Here is a 20,912-nt window from a genome sequence, read left to right as displayed (position 1 = left end):
AGGAGCCTGATGTGGGGCTCGATCCCATAACGCTGGGATCATGCCCTGAGCCGAAGGCAGACGCTTAACCGCTGTGCCACCCAGGCGCCCCTCAATTTCCTATAATCTTCAAGTAAGTGCAAAATTTGAAAAGCTTCCCCAAATGAATTGGTTTTAAAAATTGAGCTGGATTCACTGTAGAAGTTAAGTTAGGTTTCCTTAGGATTGAGTTTGCTAGGTGTACCTTTACGGCTCTCGACTGTCGCTGATTAATGTTGGCAAAGAAACGATGGATTTCTGCTTCACTGGCGTTGTCCTGCTCTTTGGGAAGCTAGAAGAACAGCACAGGTTGAGGTTGGGATGGCAGGTAAAGGACTGTAGTAAGTAACTCACAGACTTAAATCATGTCTGGATAAAATTCAAGAACAACTCTGAACAGCTTCTAGTCTTTTTTGCTAAAAATGATGGAAATTTTGTAGCCTGGATCTTGGAGTACAGTTAAACCCCGGTCCAAAACCCATTGGTTCTACATGTCTAAGTAAGTTACTGTGCTTCTCTGAGTCTGAGTCTGGGGGACGTTGTTCTCAGACACAAGAGGGGAATGATGTGTTCCTGTTTAAAAGCGCCTTTATGTCCTGAAGCTGTCAGCCTCTCCTGATACTTAACTCAGAATCAGGATCCCATAACCTAGAAGGTGTAGATCGAGTCCCTTTGTCTTCCCACTGGCTCTGCCCATGCAAGGACTTGGCCTGCTCTGCCAGGGATCCACTGGCTATTGAAACCACTGGCCAGGAAATTTCATGGGCTACAAAACAGAAAACAAAAACAAAAACAAAATGGCGACATCAGTATCAACAGGTCCTCATGGGCTTAGCCATGGCTTCTGACAGTACAGAAAAAAACAAGTCAATTACTCTCCTCACAAATGTGTAACTTTAGTGATAGACTAATGCCTTTAAAAAAAAAAAAGTAATTATCTTTGTAGCCTCAGTATTGACACAGACAGGGCTTTCTCCAGAGGCCACTGGATTCCAGGACTATGTAACATGTCCATTTAGGAACTGAAGTGTTATCTTTCATGCCACAAATCTTTTTTTTCCTAGGTGAAAATCTAGGAACTTTCCTACTATAATCCTCGCTGAACAAATAGGGTAAGAAAATGAGCCACATATTCATGAAGTCAGTATGCTTTACCAAAGAGTAGCAAACATCGAACTCTTTTTTACAGCCTGAAGGATCAAGGGAGTTCTACCAAAATATCCCAGACAACTTTTCTTTGTCGTAGGGTTTTATTCTCTAGAGATACCAGGGAACGAGGCTTATTAGAGGGTTGGGAAGATATTCTAGTGGACCTTAGAAAGCACAAAAACACAGATCATCCTACTGGGTAAATACCCAACTACCTCTGCAAAGGGATACTTCTTTTATCTCTTCATTTGAAGATAGGATTGTCTTTTTTAAGTCTTGGGATTCAGGAGACTTTCAGTACAATTCAGAAATACTTCTTATTTCGTGGCACCCCTCACATATTATACCTAAATCCCACTGGAGGATTCTGACTATACTTCAAGAGAGCCCTTGGACTTTTTTAGGGTGGGCTTGACTCTCATCTTTGCAAAAGGACAGCTTTCGTTCCCATGGTGATGAGGATGATATCATCAAGACTGGTTCCAGCAGTGGGTACAGACCCACTGCTCACCACAGGAATAGATGGGATAAGAGATAACAACATTTTCTGTTCAAACACAGATAACTCAAGCCTGCCAGGAAGATTGGCCAGGCTAACAAGCCAGGAATTTTTACTCAACGTAAGCCTGATAGATTGTTTAAAATGATTATCCTCTTCACTGTCAAATGTACTCTAAAATAGCAGGAATTCTCTTGTCCTATTTGGCTCCTCCAAGGATATGTAGCCCATATGGGTAGGTGGCAACTTGAATACATTACTGAGATGCTAATATTAGGCTTTTGTGAGCATGAAAAGCTTTCACTCTCTATTAAGCCAAATTACATAAAGCAGGAGCTGGAAAGTCAGCTACAGCATGCCTTTTGCAGAGGGCTGGAAAACTGACATAAGCTTTGCAGCATGCTATCACTTTCCAATCACCTAACTTTATTCTCCTAAATAGAAAAGTTATACCCTTTGCAAAATTCTATTATGTCAAATCATCCTTCTATACCCATCAGTGTCAGGGAAGCACGAATCCATGCGTGATCCCCTTCCCATACTCATCACCATTTTTGCTAACATAGGTCTGTGTATAAGCTAGCCTAAAATTAGTGAATCCTTATCTACGAATATATGTCCTTCGATAGCCTCGTTTTCAAGACTATAACAAGTGCATTCACTTGTTAGCCCATCCATCTATCCATCTATCTCTCCAATACATTGCTCATTTCTTAAGCTTTCATTGACTACTGACTATACTCTAGGCACTATGCCATACATAATGCCTAGAATAAATAAAAAGACGAATACTATATAGTTCTCACCCAAGGGAAATGCAAAGTCCGATGCAGGGAATGAATACATAAGCAAGTAATTACTATGCAACATAATGTTTTGAATAGGGGTTTGTACTGATATGTACACAAATAAAGGTATAGCTAACTCTTCTGTGAGAGCCAGGGAACATACAACATGGGCCTGGGTCTAGGCTGGGTAGTTTCTCCAAGATCTCTGGTTCACAAGAGAAGACTGAAAAACGGGGAGCATAAAAGTCAATTGAGGAAAAGTGCAAAATAGATCCGGAATCTGTCACCTATACCCATTTTTGGCAGCCTCCTCCACACACACACACACACACCCCTGAGTGTTGTGATTTCTGAGTTAAGTAGTTAAGGTTTAGGCTCATGCTAAGCATGTTTCTAGACCCTGTCCACTATCTAGAGTTGGCCCAAGATGGGCACAGTGGTTCTTACCCTTATTTGGATTATAAGTTCCTTCAAGAACCTGATGAATTTTCTAGACATACTCTCCAGAAAAACGCAAACACACACTAGATATACAAGTTTGTAAACAATTTCATGGAACTCCATGAATACTTGAGAGAGGATCTATGGAATCCATGTCAAGAATGTTTAGCTTAAGACCCTGGAGTCATATTACTCTTATACTACCAGAATATCCAACTCTCTTAAGTGATGATGGAAAAACCATGGTAATGGAGCAAGTCTTTCCTGGCTTATAAGGTCAAATACATCACTCTGAGCCATGTAATGTTGAATACCTTCCCTAAGCCTCAACTTATTCAACTATATAATGGGAATATTAATCCTATCTTTCAGGATTCATTATCAAGTTTATAGATAACATATATGGAATACCTATCAGAGTGTCCGGCATATTATTTCTTTGGTTTTTATTATTACCATAAGTGTCAATATCAATATTAGTGTTGTATAATGACAACACTACAATTGTGTTCTAGGAATTCAGGAAGCAAATTATGGTGACCAGATGCAATACCCATCTGAATTCTTCAGAGATATTTCAAACTTACTGTTTAGCTAGAATTCCCTCTGCCCTCAGATGATTAATAAAAACATTGCAATTATATTCTCAACCCTCTGGGTGGAAAGTATAGTTACCTATATATTCTGTACCATGTTCAATAAATGTTTAATAAAATCATAATACTACTTGGGATTTCTATATTTCTTTCATTTGATAGTCTCTTAGTACTCTGTAGATATTAGTTCATTAATTCTCCAAATTCCACTGAGACTAGGAAGGTAGGGAATGTTAAAAGAGCTTTCTTTGCTTGTGGTTTTAAAAATATCTCTTCCCTTTATCCCCCCTCCAAGCCTTGTTGTGCCACTTCCCACCAAATATATTAGGATTTAACCCCTTCTTTTTAGCATTAAGGCTTTTCACCAACTCTATCAGTAAACTAGCTTATCCCATTCAGCTTTCCTTAACCTTACTTTCTTCTTCTCCATTATATTACTCAGTTTCTGATTCTCTTTAATAGATTTAATCTCTACAATGGATCCTTACTAGATCTAGACTAAAGAACATTCTAATAACAAATTAACAATAATCACAACGTCTTTAGTGTATTGAGTGCCAGGCACCAGGGTACAGTAACGGTATTATCTTCTTTGTTGTCTCAAAAACCCAGTGTATTACTCATCATTATTTCAAGTTTATGATGAGAAAAAGAGTCCGTAAGAACTTCAATGAATTTGGGTGCCTGGGTGACTCAGTCTGTTAAGTGTCTGCGTTTGGCTTGGATCATGATCCCAGGGTCTTGGGATCAAGTCCCATGTCAGGCTCCCTGTTCAGCAGGGAGTCTGCCTCTCCCTCTCTCTGTCCCTCACCCGCCCCCTGTTTGTGCTCTTTCTTTCAAAAAATACATAAAATCTTAAAAAAAAGAATTTAAATAAAGTTGTATAAGGTCACACAGCTGGCAAGCAGCAGACCTGGGATTTGAACCCAGGTATAACTACCTCTAAAGGGCATTTATCTCATTGTTAAGAAGACTTATTATTGGAAGCTATGCAAATTTTCCAAATTCTCAAGGTACTGTGGGGAACTCCCTGTTTCCCCAGAGCTATGCAGAGACAACCTGTATGCTTGAGTCTGGGAACGTCAGAGGACTTGCTTTGATATGGGAACCTGCAGTAAGGTGAACTTTTGTTGAAGCCCTAATCAGTTCTACTCTCCATTTATCATTCTTCCAACCCTTCTCAACCCACCACCATTTAGAGAATCTGACATGGGAAATCCAAGATTTGAAACTGTGTATCATCCCAGGAGGTCTCCAGAGATCAGCCCAGCCCGGCTCCTGAAAGCCAGAATGGACATCTTATAAGGGTCTTACTTCACATGTCAGTCTTACAAAACTTTGCCTCAGACTCTCTTAGGACTTTAAGTCTGGAAGGTGACAAAGGTTCAGTGCCATCAGCAGGACTTTCCAGTCCCTGAAATCCACACATTCACTAAATTTCATATGTACGCCATTCCTTCTTTAACTCTCAGTGGAAACCATCCTCTCATCTCAATCTTTCAATGCATTATTACTCCCCTCACTTCCCTCCTGGAATCTTTGGGGATTTCTTAGACTCTACCATCATTGCCACCCCTCCTCCTTCAGTAGAACTTCCACCATGTCAACTTTCCATTCCAGTTGCCAGCAACAAACACTCACACATCACAAAAAGTATTAATTGCATTAGTTAGTAAAGAGAAAAACAAACAAAGATATAGCAAAGGCTTACTGCGAGAGGCACCACATGGCCGTATGTGTACAGACACACACACACACATATTCCATTATATATATATATATATATACACACATTCCATCATATATATATTCCATCATATATATACATATATTCCATCATAATCATGTTACTGTTTTGATCTCCACATTAAAATTGAAATAAGAAGCTGTCAGAGACTTCAGTGACTTGCCCAAAGCCACACAACCATTAACTGGAAGAAACAGAATTTAAATCTAAGTCTGACCAAGGCTAGAAAACTTCTTTTTACTCCTCAAACTACCTCATTAACTTATGCGAGAGTCACCTGTGCTAGCTCTTGTTATTTATACTAGTTTGTCATCTGAAAGTTGATAGACACCTTTGACTTTGCCCACTGGAAAGACCCCAACCTTTATGGGAACAGGCATTGCATTTAAACCCCTCAGAACTTGTTCACCCACAAAGGATGAAGGAGTGAGTACAGGTGACTGGTGGCAGGGTTGAGGAGGAATCATCCATCAGATAATAATAAGGAAGAACAAAATTCTACAATCAAGAATGAGAAGGGGTTGCCTGAAAAGATGCATTTTGGGATATAGCCACTTTCCCACCCCTGTGTTAACACAGGGGCTGCAGATCCAGTTTATTACCACCTTTTCCTAATTTTAAAACTGGGTGGATTATGCCAGAAAGATGTAATACAATTCCCAGGTTAAGCAGTTACCTTAACTGTTTATACTCTAACTCATCTAAAAATAGTTTGGGGCTGATTAAATATACAATTTCCTGAAAGATCTGGGGCTACTTAGATGCTTGGGAGATATCTGCCATGGTGAACAAAGTCTTCCTAATAATAATGCCAATATCATCTTTATTGTAGCAGCTAGAAAAATAAAGAAGCAAGCAACCAAAAGAGGAACAAAAACAAAACAAAACAAAAACAAAGTTGTGGATTCCCAAAAGTCACTTACCAGTATGCTGCCCATGTACAGAAAATTCAGGTTTCTGCCCCTTTAGGAATATTCCAAGCTATCATTTTGTTAAGCACACGTTATGTTCTCTCTTTAACCTGTACAGATGTAGTTATAACCATTGTTCCCACTAGCAAGGTGCCTTCTGTGTGCCAAACAGTCATAAAGATTGCGTGAGGGAGAAGTGAACTATCACTCAAAACCTCCTACTTGTGCTAGAATGTATGTCAGGGTGCCTTCAATCCTCACAACGACCATAGAGGAAAGATATGATTATTGCCAATAGACAGATAGAGACATTGAGGCACAGGGAGAAAGAGTAATTTGCTACATAATTGGTAAAACTGTTGGATCCTACATTTGCCTGACTCCAAAGCCCAGGCTGTATTCCCTATTCTCTGTTTTTCCATTCCCTATTTTTCTGAATTCTGCAGGATGAAAAGATCCAATGTTCAACCAGGTTCAACCAGGACCTCTGCAGATTGGGACTGCAATCAGATGCAAACCAGAACAAAAGCACAAAGTCTTGCCTCTGAGACACCAGTGAACACTTAGTTGGCTGTGTGTGTGTTGAATATGCCTCAGTAGGATTTAACAAGCCCAGCTGTCAAACCAAACTCTGCAGGGATTTCTGAAACGAGGCCCATGAATTCCCGACCCATAAGAAACATTGATTATGCTCCAAATATGGGTAACGCTGAAGACCGGGGATAGTACTCAATTCTCTGTCAGATTAGGGAGGGGGAGCTTTATACCGCGTACTAACAGCACTGAATAGAAATTCTATCACCTTTTGTCTCAGTCCCCTCTCCAACAGAACCCCCCCTGGTCATTTCATGACCCATGTAGTTTATTCTAGAGGCTTTTACCTCCTCAAGTCTCCTTTGGCTAAAGCATGTGATACGATTTTTTCTTGCTGTGTCTCTAATCCTAACAACATCCCTTGAGAAGTGGCTAGCTAGCAGAAGCGCTTACTCTGTCCCTGGGTCCTCCCAAGCCCAGGATCCCCAGCACAGTGAGTTTCTAAGCCTTATTCTGTTTCCAGACTATGAGTCCCCCAGGTATACTTGGTATCTTCAAACCTGAAACACCTATATGTGGGTGTGGAGAAGGTGAGGAAGGGATATGTCTGATTCACTCCCTCAAGGCAACCGAGAATAAGAAAACACATCATTTTCTCCTAGTACTTCCATATTCAAAGTCTTTCCTCATCTTTTGCATCATATAATGCTCACAAAATCCTTCACTGTTAGGGAGAAGATTAGTATCCCTTCTCATAGAAATAAAACTAAGACCCAAATGGATGACCTGACCCAACTAGACTTTATATAGCTAATTAGCAGCAGGTCTCTTGATTCCCAGCCCAGGACATTTTACACAGACCCAGATGCTTTTCCCCCTTAGCCTTTACCCTAAAATCTAGCCAGGTTCCTAGGGAGTTATTTAGGAAAGATTGATTTCTGGTGGTTGATTTCCCCACTCCTGTAACAGGCATAATAAATATGATGAATATTACCTGTGAACAGAGATAATAACCTCCCTCTTCCCTCTGCACATTCTGGAAATAGTTCTTCTTAGAGACTCTGAAAGGCTGGTGATGCTGTCAGCGATGTTGACCTAGACTACAGCCCAGCTAAGCCCGAAGGGTTGGTAATGTGTCCATGCTTTCGTGGGGCTACAGCATGAACACAATCACTGCGTCTTAACTGACTGTCTTGGTTTCTGGCTTCCTAACAAAAAAGAGATGGTATTAAACCTAGCAATTGTCTTTTTTGCAGGCTTAAGGGAAAGCACTCAGGTGAACAAAATCCCAAAGTCTTAAGTCTAAGAGCCTCATTAGGAGACTTTGAGTATCATACTGCTTTATTCCAAAAGTTAAACACATTTAACTAGGGAGGGAGAAATCCTGCAGAACGTAAGCAGGGTATGCTCTGCTTCTCAGCTAGCTCTGACACAGACAATTCAATGCCATCCCATCCACAGAGGGGGAAGATAAGACACAGAAGGCTGGAAGAACCATTCAGATGCCATCTTGGGACCCAGAGAAACACTTAAAAAGCCAGTTGTTATTGTCATTAATCTCAAATGTCAACCCCAATCCCCTAGTTTTCTCAATGAAACAGCTTGGAATTTAGGCAAACTGTGAGTCCCTAGGGTCATATTTTGTTAAGGTAGCTAGGATTTTGCTGTGTTCAAATGAACAATGGGTAGACTTGTGTAGAGTGGAACTGAGGACAGTCAGTTTCTTTGTTCTAAATCCTGGCTATGGCCTCCCCAGTGCCCAATTCCATGTCCATATGCTTCAATTTATAGGAAATTTAGGTGAGCTGAGAGGGTTCAGGGAAGACACTGGAAGATGAATAATGAATAAAAAATAGAGCGTATTTTTTTTAAAAGTTAAGTGAAAGAGGATTGTAATTAATTACATAAAAAATAATAAAAGCTGATTTTCTTCTAGAATATGAAGGGTTTAGAAGGTAGTAACCTTCCACCCAATGAGAGGAAATTGGTTTTAAAATACACCAGAGTGTGAGAAGTTGTAAGGAAGTATAAAATCAAGTAACAACTACATGTGTTGAAAGATTGAATGCCTTTCTTGCAAACAAGGGTATGGACTAAGTGTCCAATACTTTTCCCATACTGTGATGATAGAGAAACTAGGACCTAATGCTGTGGAAGGCTTCACCTTTGACTACCAGCAATTCAGTATGATTCAAAGAGCTATTGCCTTTGACCTCTAACAGAAGGACAGCAGGTTGAAACAGGGGCTGAAACATTTCTTTCCTTTAAGGCCTGCCATAAATATGACCTCTTTCAAAAGCATTCCCCTAGCTCATGAGAAGGAGCTGTTTTTTTCCTTCTTCATTACTCCCATGGATATTAATCTCATCTTTTCTAGGGTGCTTGTCACAGTCTTCTTTTCATATAATTAGTTTGTTGTCTAATAAATACTATATTTCCTGATGACAGTTCCTATGTCCTGTTCATTGTTGTTCACTTCACGGGGCCCAGTAGGATGCCTGGTACTAGCAGAAGCTCAATATATGTAAGCCGAATTGAACTGAACTCTCTGGGTCTCTGGCAGGAATTTAAAGCAGCAGACGACACAGTATCATTCCTTAAGGACTCGACTTTCTTATTTGGTCGACAAACTTCTAGACACTTAGAACAAAATATAAAAACCTTTAGCAAAACAGTTAAACAACTTCAAATTAGGAGCACTCAGAGGAAATGAATTAGGGTGGTGCCTCAGAAAGTTCTATCAGGTTTCCAAAATTCTTGAGCGCCTACCATCTACATGGTGTTAAAAATTGCTTTTATACAATGCTTCATTTCACACTAAAAATTAAAAAGAAAATTTTAAATTGCAGGATGGGTGATAGAGTTTCCATCTTAAGGTGGGGAAACTGAGGCTTGAAGCTATGATGTGATTTCTCCAAGGTCACATGATTGCCATTAAATGATTAACCTGAGTTCATAATTAACATGCAGGTTATCTGGTAGCATTTTCAGTGACTTTTCACCCTATGTATCTGCCTCATAAATGCAATGTTGAAGTAAGAAGGGAGGATACAGATTGGAGGGAAGATGGGAATGGCCTCCAGATGCTATGGGCTCCTAAAAGGATCCCTGTTCTCTAGCCCCCCACCCCAAGTTTTTGTTATCAGCAGGTTCCTGCTCTCAAGCCCTTTACCAATACAGCCAACCAATCAGATGTTGGTGTTTTGCAGAGTTTCTTTGTGAAGCTGGGTGTTGTTGCCATCCGTGTCCTTGTGTATGTTAATTACATAACTCAGGGCCATTTTTCTCAATCACTTTAGCCCACCTCTCTGCATCCTAGAGGCTAGTCCCTCTTGGTACATCTCACTCAACACTCCTATCCTCTGACAAAATCCAGTTTCCTCCCTCTCCAGGCTTCCTGGACCTGCTGAGGTTTTCAAACTAGAGTTCAAGCTAAACGTTTTTCCATTCGAGTCTCAATGGAAGTGGAAAATTTCTCTGGAGAAGAGTCATTAGGTGCACACATGAGACTCCACGGCTCCTCTGAGCCCAGCTGCTGGGATAAACCGGAGCTCAAAGCTTTAATGCAATGTGAACTTTAACGTGACAATTAACGCAAGGACCTTTTCCCTGAGGCAATTAACTTCTGCTCCTCTGTCTAGCCATGATTTCAGTGCTGGCAGCAGGCAGGAAATGAATGTCACCGTCACGGTGTACCCATAGGGGCCTTTCAATTCACCATTTCTTTGCATCTTTCATGCTTGGGGACCCAAGTTTCCCTTCAGGTGCTATGACTGCATTAGAAGAGAAAATAGTCAACCAGCAGCCCCCAAACCAAGCCAGACTTCTCAACATCTGGAGAACGCTACTCCAGTGCATTCCTGCGTTGGCATTTTCCCAGTGCCCTTAATAAATAAATGAAACTCCGTATCTTCTTATGCTTCTGTCCCTAAGTGGTGCTGCTTGGGGATGCATAAGTGTGTTACTGCCCACCCGGGAATCCCTCCATTGGTGGAATGTCCTGTATCCAAGACATTCAAGGGATAAACAGTAAAAAAAACAATTTGGGAAATTAAAAAAAAAAAAATTAAAGAAATATCTTCAAACCAATTTGGAAATGTACTGGAAAGAAAGAAAGGAAGAAAGGAAATTTGAGGTATATAAGCCCGGGAGATCAGGGAGCAGGGCTGTAACGTGACAATTCTCAATCTAAAATGAAATGAATAGAGAGAACCAGCCATTCTTCATTGAGAAAGACATGGGAAGAAATGTGACCGACTATAGTCTGAAAACTTCAGGTTAGATATTAGACATTCCCTTCTATAAAGTGTATGAGGTACTGGAAGAAATGAGAAAAAATGTAATTTAAAAAAATTCTCCTGGCGAGCATTAAGAGAGTATCTTAAAGCAAGCCCACCTAACATTGCAGGACCTTCAAGGATTCTTATTACTAAGTGTGTCCCATAGATCCTCAGTTTTGCCATCACATGGTTTAAAATGCAAACTCTTGGGTCCTACCCAACACCTACTCAATCAGAATCTGCATTTAAAAGAGCCATTTAAACCTTAATGCTTAGAAAGCATTAATGGTATATTGTATTTCATTTTTTAAAAGAAAGTCAACTACATATCCTGCAAAGCTAGAGATTTTTGTCTGTTTCCTATTATCACACTTGCCTGCATGTATCTTCTGGATCACCGATGACCTTGAAATGTACAGCAAGCCTGTGATTATGACCTTGACCACACTCATCCCTAAATGCTTAGGCATCCCTATGTCGCTATTTTAATTTTTGAAGAAGCTCTTTAAAAACTAAGGCACGAACACACATACACCCACAAACATACACACATGTATAAGCACACACAAAGAGAATGAGTTTTGAAAAGAAACAAATAAAATGAAATCAAAGTATTGACTTATGTAATGAAATAATGTTATCCTCATACTGTTCGTTTGCTTCTCTGGTTTCTTTTTCTCTCTTTAACTTTTATTTCAAATGACTTATCCGTTGGCTAGATACTGGAAAACTTTGAAGGGTATAGCACTACTTAAAAATCTTATTTCCAAAATTACATTCATTAATATTTCACAGCATATTGATAATGCCTCTGTTTTCCTTTTTTCCTAAACCACGTCAACTGTATTCATCAAGGCAGAACTACCATATCCCTCCTTTGTTTGGCTTAAACATGACTTTTGAGAGCAGGCCCAAGAGGCTGGTAGATCCTGGAGCTGCTTTTGCTGTTATTGTTTCCCAAACTCCATCTGCCTGCACTCCTCCTTTTATGTACCTGGAAGAGCTCACTGCTCCCAAGAGGCAGGAGAAGGCAGACACTAGTTATGTACTACCTACCCTGGTAATATATTCACAGGGCTACTCAAGAAATAGCAATAACCAGCGATTCATAGAATTTTGGAAACCCTAAAGGGACTTTTATCTAGGTTAACCCTTTCGTTCTACAGATTAAGAAACTAATGAGAAAAGGAATATATATATATATATATATATATGAATATATATATATATATATATATATAGCCCCAGCTTATATGCTTATACAGCTATTTAATAACAGACCTGGAACTACTCACCTAGTCTCCTAATTTCCAATATCCAATCCCTCCCCAACACACACACACAGAAGTCCATCTTCCAAAACTAAATCACAACCTCACAAGTTCACATATACCAAGAAAGGTCAAGGATCATGTCACAAATTGTTCATAACCATGTTCCTGGTGCAACAGCTACAGGAAGTAGCAAGGGCATTATGTATTGAAGAAGCAAACAAATGAGCAACATCCCCTCTGAATTTTCTGTTCATGGCTCAGCATAGCCAAAGATGTTAATGTTCAGTCTGCCAATGTCCTGATCCAATTAACATATCCCATCTCTATATACATGTGAGTCCCCCTAGTGATTTAGAACCACTCTTTTAGAACGGGAGTAGCAATGGGTGTCTGTCTCTTCTGGTCCTGAAGTGAGCACATTCTGGAAGACAGACATCAGCAGGTACAGGCTGCGACAGGAGAGACAGGGTTTCTAGATGAATGTGGGAGGGTTATGCATGAACAGACAATCCAGGAGAGATGTCATGGGCATGGTCCTTTTAACACAACACTAAATCAAGTTATTAATCTCTAAATATACCTTTATTTTTATTCTTTAGTTAAAACGTCAAAATACTAGTGAGACAAGTAAAAACAAGACATAAATATGATACATATGATATATATTATGTATGATACATACATATGATATCTATCTATATCTCTCTATATCCATATCCATCTGTCATCTATCTATCTTTCTATCACCTATAATACAGAGAGAATGGCTTAATCCTTATTTTTTTCAAGGGTATATGGGCCTGGGTAGTCATTTTATGATAGGTTTGATTTTTGTTTTTCCTTTTCTTTCTCAAAACTTCTCAAGCCTGTTAAATTTCACCACCCACAATGTAGATGGGGGTAGATATGAATTGATGATACATAGGGGGAGAGGGAAAAATACCATGAATCCTATTTCACTGATTTGGAAAATGATGAGAAGTGTAGCCTCCCATTTTAATACAAAAGTGTTCTATCCTTCTATCTTCCCTATCAGGTTTATTTCTGTAATAGGTGTTGTTTCCCTATGGAGAGTCAAAGTCCAAACCAAAGGAAGTGTCGGAAGAATGCATTTTGGCCTAAAATCATGGATATACATCATACAAGATGTACTGTACTTTGACCCATGGATAATTCCAGAAAGCAGCATGTTGAAATTTATTTCCAAAATATAGAAAATAGGGGAAAAATCAGTGTTTGGGGATAACTAATTTTTTTCACATTTCTAATTAATATGATTAATTGGACAAAGTAAAGATCAAACAGAAAAAAAAAAAAAACCCTTAGCTTCAGTCATTAAATTCATATGTCTCTGAAAAGTCTTTTTCATCTGATTTTGATGTGATTCTGCTCTCGACCTGAAAAGATCATAAGCACCAGAGGCCATTTACCCAATCATCATTATACTGAAATTCAAACATTAAAGGATATGGAAAGTGGCATATACTTTCAGTGCTTAAACAAATAAATCACATTTAATAATAAACAACTAAAATGTATCAAGTGCTTACTATTTTTCAGGCATTGTGCCATTTACTGTTCACAGTAACTATTGAGACTATCACTGTATCTTGCTTTCCAGATGAGAAAATTAGAGTTTATAAACGATTTAGAGAGTTAGGTCTCATAACTAGTACTGTGGACACAGATAAAATTCCAGCTTTATCCAACCGCTGAATCTGCCCTCACCATGAGTATATACTTTCTTGGGGAAAAAAAAAGTTCAGAGAGGCAATTACTTTAGAATCTGAGGCAACCAATTTTCCAGTTTGGTTCCTCTCTGAGATAGTCCAACTTGCTCATTTTACAGGTGAGGAAATTGAGGCCCAGAGAAGTTAAGTGACGTGACAAGGTGCACCCAGCTAGTTAGTACAACTAAAACTGGAATCCAAATTTCTGAATCCTTCTGCAATAGCAATCTTTCCACTGCACCACTCTGCTTCACAACAAAGCAGAGATAAATTTGATTAGATGTGGGATTATAGTTATGAATACAAAATCTTAATCAGTTGCTCGGGCTCCTCAGATCTCTCAGCATATGGTGACAGGCACATTTGCTAGAAACTACGGTCAGAATTGTCTCACAGGTCTGTTGTCCTAGGGCACTTTCAGAAACGCATACCCACCACATTACCACTATCACCAGGGCATTCGTCTCCATGATGAACATCCATGAAAAGGACCCAACCCTCTACCCTCCCATCCTGCCAGGTCTTCTCAGTGTGCCTTCTAGAATTCATACATTTTCACTTGCAAACTGTACTATCCTCAACCTCTCCTTAAATGTTCTCTTTATGTCTTGTCTTAAATGAAGACTATTAACCGAGAATGCTACTTCCTCTCAAATGACATAGACCTCTGGGCCAGACAACTGAAGGAGGTTTGTCTTGCTCCTCATGGCTGCTTCCAAGCACATCCTTCCCAGTTTGCCTTCACACATTCTAGCTCCCTTAAAACTCAAGCCATTGCAATGCCATGTTATGTCATCCGCCAACCGCCCATCGCTGCTCTCATTTAGTGAAGTTCTCATGTTAGTTCATTGCCTTTGCCCCTCCTTCCCTCTCATCATCGTTGCTGATGACTTCAACATGCAGATGGATATCCCTGCCTACTCTCTGTCCTTCAGTTCCTTTACTTACTCATGTGCAAAGTTTTATTCCTACACTACACCCCCAAGCCACCCACTTGCCTTGGTCAGACTTTTGGTTTTGCCCTTCTATCAATCAGGAACTTGAAAATAAATGATCTGAAATTATCCTCTGTCTTTATTTACCTGTTATCTGTCTGCCAGCACTAGACTGTAGTCTTCATGAGAATAGGAACCTCACACTTTTAGCTCATCATTTTGTCTCCAAAATCCAGAGCAGTGCTTGGTATAAGGCAGGTGCAAAATAAAAATCTATTAAATAAATAGGCATGGTAATACAGTGGATCCTATATTTAGTGAAACTAATAAATACAGAATTATCAGATTTCTTAAAGCTTTAATCAATAAGAAACACCCACATGCCTAATATTTAATATACACTAAGAACTTGATAAGTTGTTCTAAGTGAATAATAAAGAAGCCATATAAAATTTTTTCATCCCTCAAAGACCTTAAAATTTGTTGGAGACCTACAACTTAGCTATAGAAAATGCCATTATGAAATAAATGTTAAGTCCTAACATATGAATAGTCTATGCAATATGTGTTTATTCATTTGCTATTTTATTTATTCATTTACTTATCCATTACATCATCTATTTAGCCAACAAATCCTTACTAGGTACTCCCTAGGTACTAAAGATCTCTTGGGCACTGGAGTTGCAAAGATGAATAAGGGATTATTTCTGACTTCAACAGAATCACATTTGGCAGGGAGAGAAAGGCATATAGAGTTTTTTATTTTTAAAAAAGCAAATATGGTAGACATCTATGTTTCATACATGTGAGCATTGCTTGCTCACTTTCAACCAACCCAACAAGTTAGAGTAATTTTATTTATTTATTTATTTATTTACTTATTTTAAATAATTTATTTGAGAGAGAGCATGAGCAGGGGTGGGGGGTGGAGAGGCAGAGGGAGAGGGAGAGGCAGACTCCTCACTGAGCAGGGGGCCTAATGCTGAACTCAATACCAGGACCCTGGGATCGTGACCTGAGGTGAAGGTAGACACTTAACTGACTGAGCCACCTCGGCACCCCAAGTTAGGGTATTTTTAGTTCTAAATAGAAGAAACCCCAAATCCAGTATGTCTTAAGCAACAGTACTCCAGAGGTAGGGCAAGTTCAGTGATTCCACATCATAGTCAAGAAGCCAGGATCATGGCATCTCTCAGCTCTGCCCTCCCAGTCATGGCTTCATCCTCTGGCTATTGTCACTGTGACTACATTAGGCCAATGCATAATATCTGAACCCAGCAACATCCAAGGGAAGAGAAGAGAGTGATCTCTTTTTTGCAGCTGTGCCAACAACAATAACAACAACAACAAAATCTGAAATTTCTCAAAAGACGTTCTCTCAAATCCCTGTGGTCATAATTGCATCACACATTATTCTTGGACCCATAATCTTGGCAGGAGGAATGGGGTTACTTTTGGGCAAATCAAACTCACTCTTGCAGCCATGGTCAGACTCAGCTTCTCCTGGGAACTCAGTTGTATGGACTCAGGGGAGCAGAGTTCTTATAAGGATGAATACAGGAATAGATGCCAGGTAGCCCAGGATGACTACATAATTTGTGGGACCAGTGAATAATTCAGGAAGTCAACCTCCTCTCCCCAAGTCTGCTGCAGAAGGGTTACTCTAACAGACCACCACCTTGCACTGGGATCAGGGTAGATGAAAGGTACTTCCTCATGTCCCTCAATGAGTCACCAAACACCCCACTGCATTGCCGGCCTGGGACAGGGATGGCCACCACCTTGCTCCACCCTAAAAGGCTGCAGGGTACATGTCCAAACCTGACCCTCCTCGCATCCACATCCAAGCCCCCGCTGGAAGCACCAGGCAAGGCATACAGTGGGCCTCCCCCACCATCACCTTGGAGAGCAGAGAGTGGTGGGAATTACCAGGCCAGAAGAACCAAGGAAAGGGTAGCTGACAGCTGAGGGCCCAGCTGGTGACTGCAGAGCATTAAACCCAAGGACAAGGGCCTTCTGAGCAGGGCCCCATGTGATTTCACTGGTTGCATGCCCATAAAGCCGGCCTTCCGGGTAGTCAACGAACAGGATTGGAGGATAGGGACCTGGGAGGCACGTAGGAAAAAACAGAAGCCAGTCAAAGAGGGGAAGTCTGAGAAGACATAGAACATTGAGGAACCCAGGAAGCTGGTACATTATTTTTAGAGCTACCCTCACGGCCCACAAAAGGCTGAGAGGGAAAAGTGGTTCACCAAACCTAGAAGGAAAACAAAACAAAACAAAACAGCTAACCCCATTTTTACAATGAAGAAGATAAGCCAGAGAGCCCTGGAAATCACTGAAGACTGCCCTGAGTCAGCATTTCCTCTCTGTTGTGACCTAATACAAACCAGAAAGAAAAAAAGGAAGTTCAGACTATTGGGCCATAACGGGGCAAAAGGAGGAAAAATGATTGCCAGCTCATAAGAAGAGAGAGAATTCCTCGTTCAGATGGAATTATTAATGCACTTCCCATATCCTGCTAAATCTTAAAAATGTTCAATGCGTTTTTATATCAGACCCACCAACATACAGTAATTCCTCCTGTGCAGGCTTCACCCAGTACATCTGTGTGAGAGAGATTAGTCATATCCTATGGAGAGGGGTGATTTTCAAAGCCTTAGTTTTAATCTGGTGGGCATGGCATGCTCTGAAATGTTTCCCTTGAGTTCTTAATGATGTGTCTTTATATACTCTCTATGTTGAAAAGTACTTGAGAGCTTAAGACACAAGCCCTTCCCATGTAATATTTATAGGGCTCATCATTAAAAGGGGGAGATCAGCTCTTCTCAAGAAGAGTCACCTACACAGAGATTTATGTCCTAGGAGGTCTATGGTTAAGCTGGGGTTGAGAAGGAGCTTCTGATCCCATTCTCATACCTTAGTCTAAGATTTGACACTTGACTCAAAAACCAGAAGTGAAGTATTTTGCTTAACCTATAAATTAAGTAAAAAGAGAGACTTAGAATACTTGAATACTAGAAAGAAATACATTAATATTTTAGCTGTGTATGGTAGAGCCATGGGTGATTTTTACTTTTTCTTTGGCTTGTCTATTGTTCTCATTTCTATAATAAGACTGAATTTTTTTAAATAAGGAAACTGCATATATATATATGCACATATACATGTAATACATATGTACATATGTTCATATATTTATACACATATATGTATTTATACACATACATATATACAAAATACATATGTACAAACAAATACACACAGAGATCTTTGTGAAATAAACCAAAGCATTTTTATTTCTTTGCAGAAAAGTTAAAACAGTCAAGACATATGAAGCATCATGGAAGCTAAGACTGATGTGTTTTCTCTTCCAGCACCTACCAAAGAACCTTTGCATATTTTAATTACAGCATGGTTTAGGAAAGGAAAGAAGTAAGAAGGAGGGGGGGGGAAGGAAGAAGGATGTTAGTTTCCCACACTCTTTAAAAAAGGAGTAGAAAACACTCTGAACAATAATATAGAGTACAGAAAATCTCTAACTCTCATAAAGTTGGGGTTTTTGTTTTTTTCTTAGTGTCTCATTTTTCTGAGGCCTCACCACTATGGGGACATGATTGTGGCATCAACATAATAGCTATGTTTTAAGAAGTTAATACCAAGGCAGCTGGCCAGACATGCAAGCAGTAACTGACATTTGAGCATAAATATAAAGCAAAACAAAGGAAAATAAATAAAAGATTCCACTCTCCTATCATCAGAATACATATTTACCTAAAGTCTAATCTTATTCAATACATACAGAAATTTCTATCAGGTTGTTTGTGCAAGTAACTGTTCTGGGAAGTGGGGGAGCACAAGACAGCAACAGAGCAGCTCTATGCAAAGGGGTGGTCGAGATTACTGCAGTAGCCCAGGGAGAATCTCTAGCTTTACAGTTTTTATCTGGACAAATTTATCTCCTTCATGCCTTTTATTCTTATTTAGATAAGGCCACCATTAGAGGAAGTAACAATGTAACTTTTAAGCATATGACCGAAATGAAAGCCTGTCCTTCTCTGGGGTTTGCAGAGGAGGCTTGAGACAGAGCACGGGAAGATGGAGGGAGAAGACAGATCTGAGAATAGGGGATCTTAGAGAAGGGGATCTGAGGGAAGGGGATCTGAGAGAAGGAAGCAAGGAGAAAGGGACTGTGGGTGCTGCAGAAATACAATAGCTTTATTAAAATAAAAAGGGGGGGCCTGGGTTCATTCTCCACTTCAAGAAAACCATTAGTATAGCTGGTCAAGGGACTTTTGCTCTATAGAGATGTCCAGAAAGATTTTTCAAGTAGTTTATTCAATGTGTGTGTCCAGGTGAGGGCAAGGGGTGGGGATGTGGGACAAAAGCAAGATGCTCTTAAAACAAATGGATCTCCACCATCTAGAATGTTAAACTCCCAAGCAGCAATATTAGGAAGAAGTGGGATGTTTCAGCATTGCCCCCCAGAGGAACACCCCAGCTGTAACTCCTCCCCATCTGGCTCCATACTGGGAATTTGCCACCTGCCACTTCCCTTTTCTGTCCTTTCAAGCTTGTTGATAAGATGGGACATGGCTCTCCAGGGATGACCGAATTTTCCTGAAGGTTTCAGAGAATTGGATTCTCACACTTGTTAAACTGTAGGAAAGAGGGAAGAAGAAGAGGAAGAGGAAGGGGAAGAGTTAGAAGCTACTATTACTTCCAGCGGCCCTTCTCAGACCAAGGCACTGAGGTCCACCTCACGCCACCTGACTGTGCATGGATAGAAGTTACCAGTAACCAATTCACACTCCAGAAGGGCAGGTTTGATGATGATGATGTCTATATCACTCACTGTTCATGATATTCTCAAATGGAAAGATTCCATGAGATCTTTAGGAATCTGCCCATACCATTGGGCATACTTGCCCAGCCTAGACCAGTATTTCCGGGACTGAGGCCAGTGCAAAGTTCAGTGTTTACTTTACCCGTTTTCTAATGTTCTGTTTGTTAATTTCATCTGAATGTTCTTTATTCTCTGTCTTCCAAATAGAGGGCGGTAAAGCTTTCACAGATTATTTCAGACTCTCATTCTATGGTTGCACGGAACCCTGCTGCCCCAATTTTCTCCTTCATGTTGCATATGTCCCATTGCTGCAGTCCTTGGATTATGGATCTTGACCGAGGAAGTCTGAGCAAATGCTTAGAACAAACAGCTGGATCTTGGAATAACTGGTTAGAAGCTGCAAATGCACATCAAGGGCGCCCTTTGTTATTTGCTAATGAAGGTGGCCCCTGAACTTGCTGTAGAATCAATTCAATGTCAACACAAGGATTAGATGGCCCGAGTCCCAGCCATAGAGAAGCAAAATAATATGAAAGCAATATCATATCTGTAACATATCCACAGTTCTCAATTTGGGCTGAACATGACTATGCCCTGAAGATTTTTTTTTTTTTAGTTCCTCTTCTGAAGATCTTCTAAAATACATCCATACTCTATCTTTACCCCGAAACCATTTTTTTTGAATGGTCTGGAGAGGGGTCCATGACTGAAGAGCAGTCAGGTTCAGAATCTGTGCCAGTGACTGTAGGTAAGTAATGATGTAACATCAGTGGAAAGTGAGGAATAATTATTGTGTAGATTTTACGACGAAGAAAGTCTATAGTGGGATTGAGCTGTTAAAATGTTTTTCTGATAAGTCACTTCTCAATTATCCCTGCAAATCAGAGCCACTGAACCAGATAATATATGAGAGTTGTTAAACAAAACAAAACAGCCATAAAATCTACATTTGACTTTAGTAGTAAAATTCAGAAGAAAACTAATGAACACTTAGCATAAGCTAGACATTGAGTTAAAAGCTGTGAGGGACGCAGATGAATGAATAAATATAGCCACCATTTGAAAGGAGGTCCAATTCTTTCCTTCATGTTTGCACTAAGAATTAAGCTCTGTTGTGGGCATAAGATTAAAAATAGTGAAGACAACAGGTACGTTCCTTGCTCT

The 20,912-nt window shown here is 40.0% G+C and overlaps 1 pseudogene; it reads left to right on the top strand.

The window, feature by feature from the left end:
• Positions 1-268: 268 nt before the first annotated feature.
• LOC109489620 overlaps positions 269-20,912 on the top strand; it is a 44,503-nt pseudogene continuing 23,859 nt past the window's right edge.

Source organism: Ailuropoda melanoleuca, chromosome 8 (genome assembly GCF_002007445.2).
Source record: "Ailuropoda melanoleuca isolate Jingjing chromosome 8, ASM200744v2, whole genome shotgun sequence".
Taxonomy (NCBI): Eukaryota; Metazoa; Chordata; class Mammalia; order Carnivora; family Ursidae; genus Ailuropoda; species Ailuropoda melanoleuca.
This window is presented reverse-complemented; position numbering and strand designations above follow the sequence as displayed.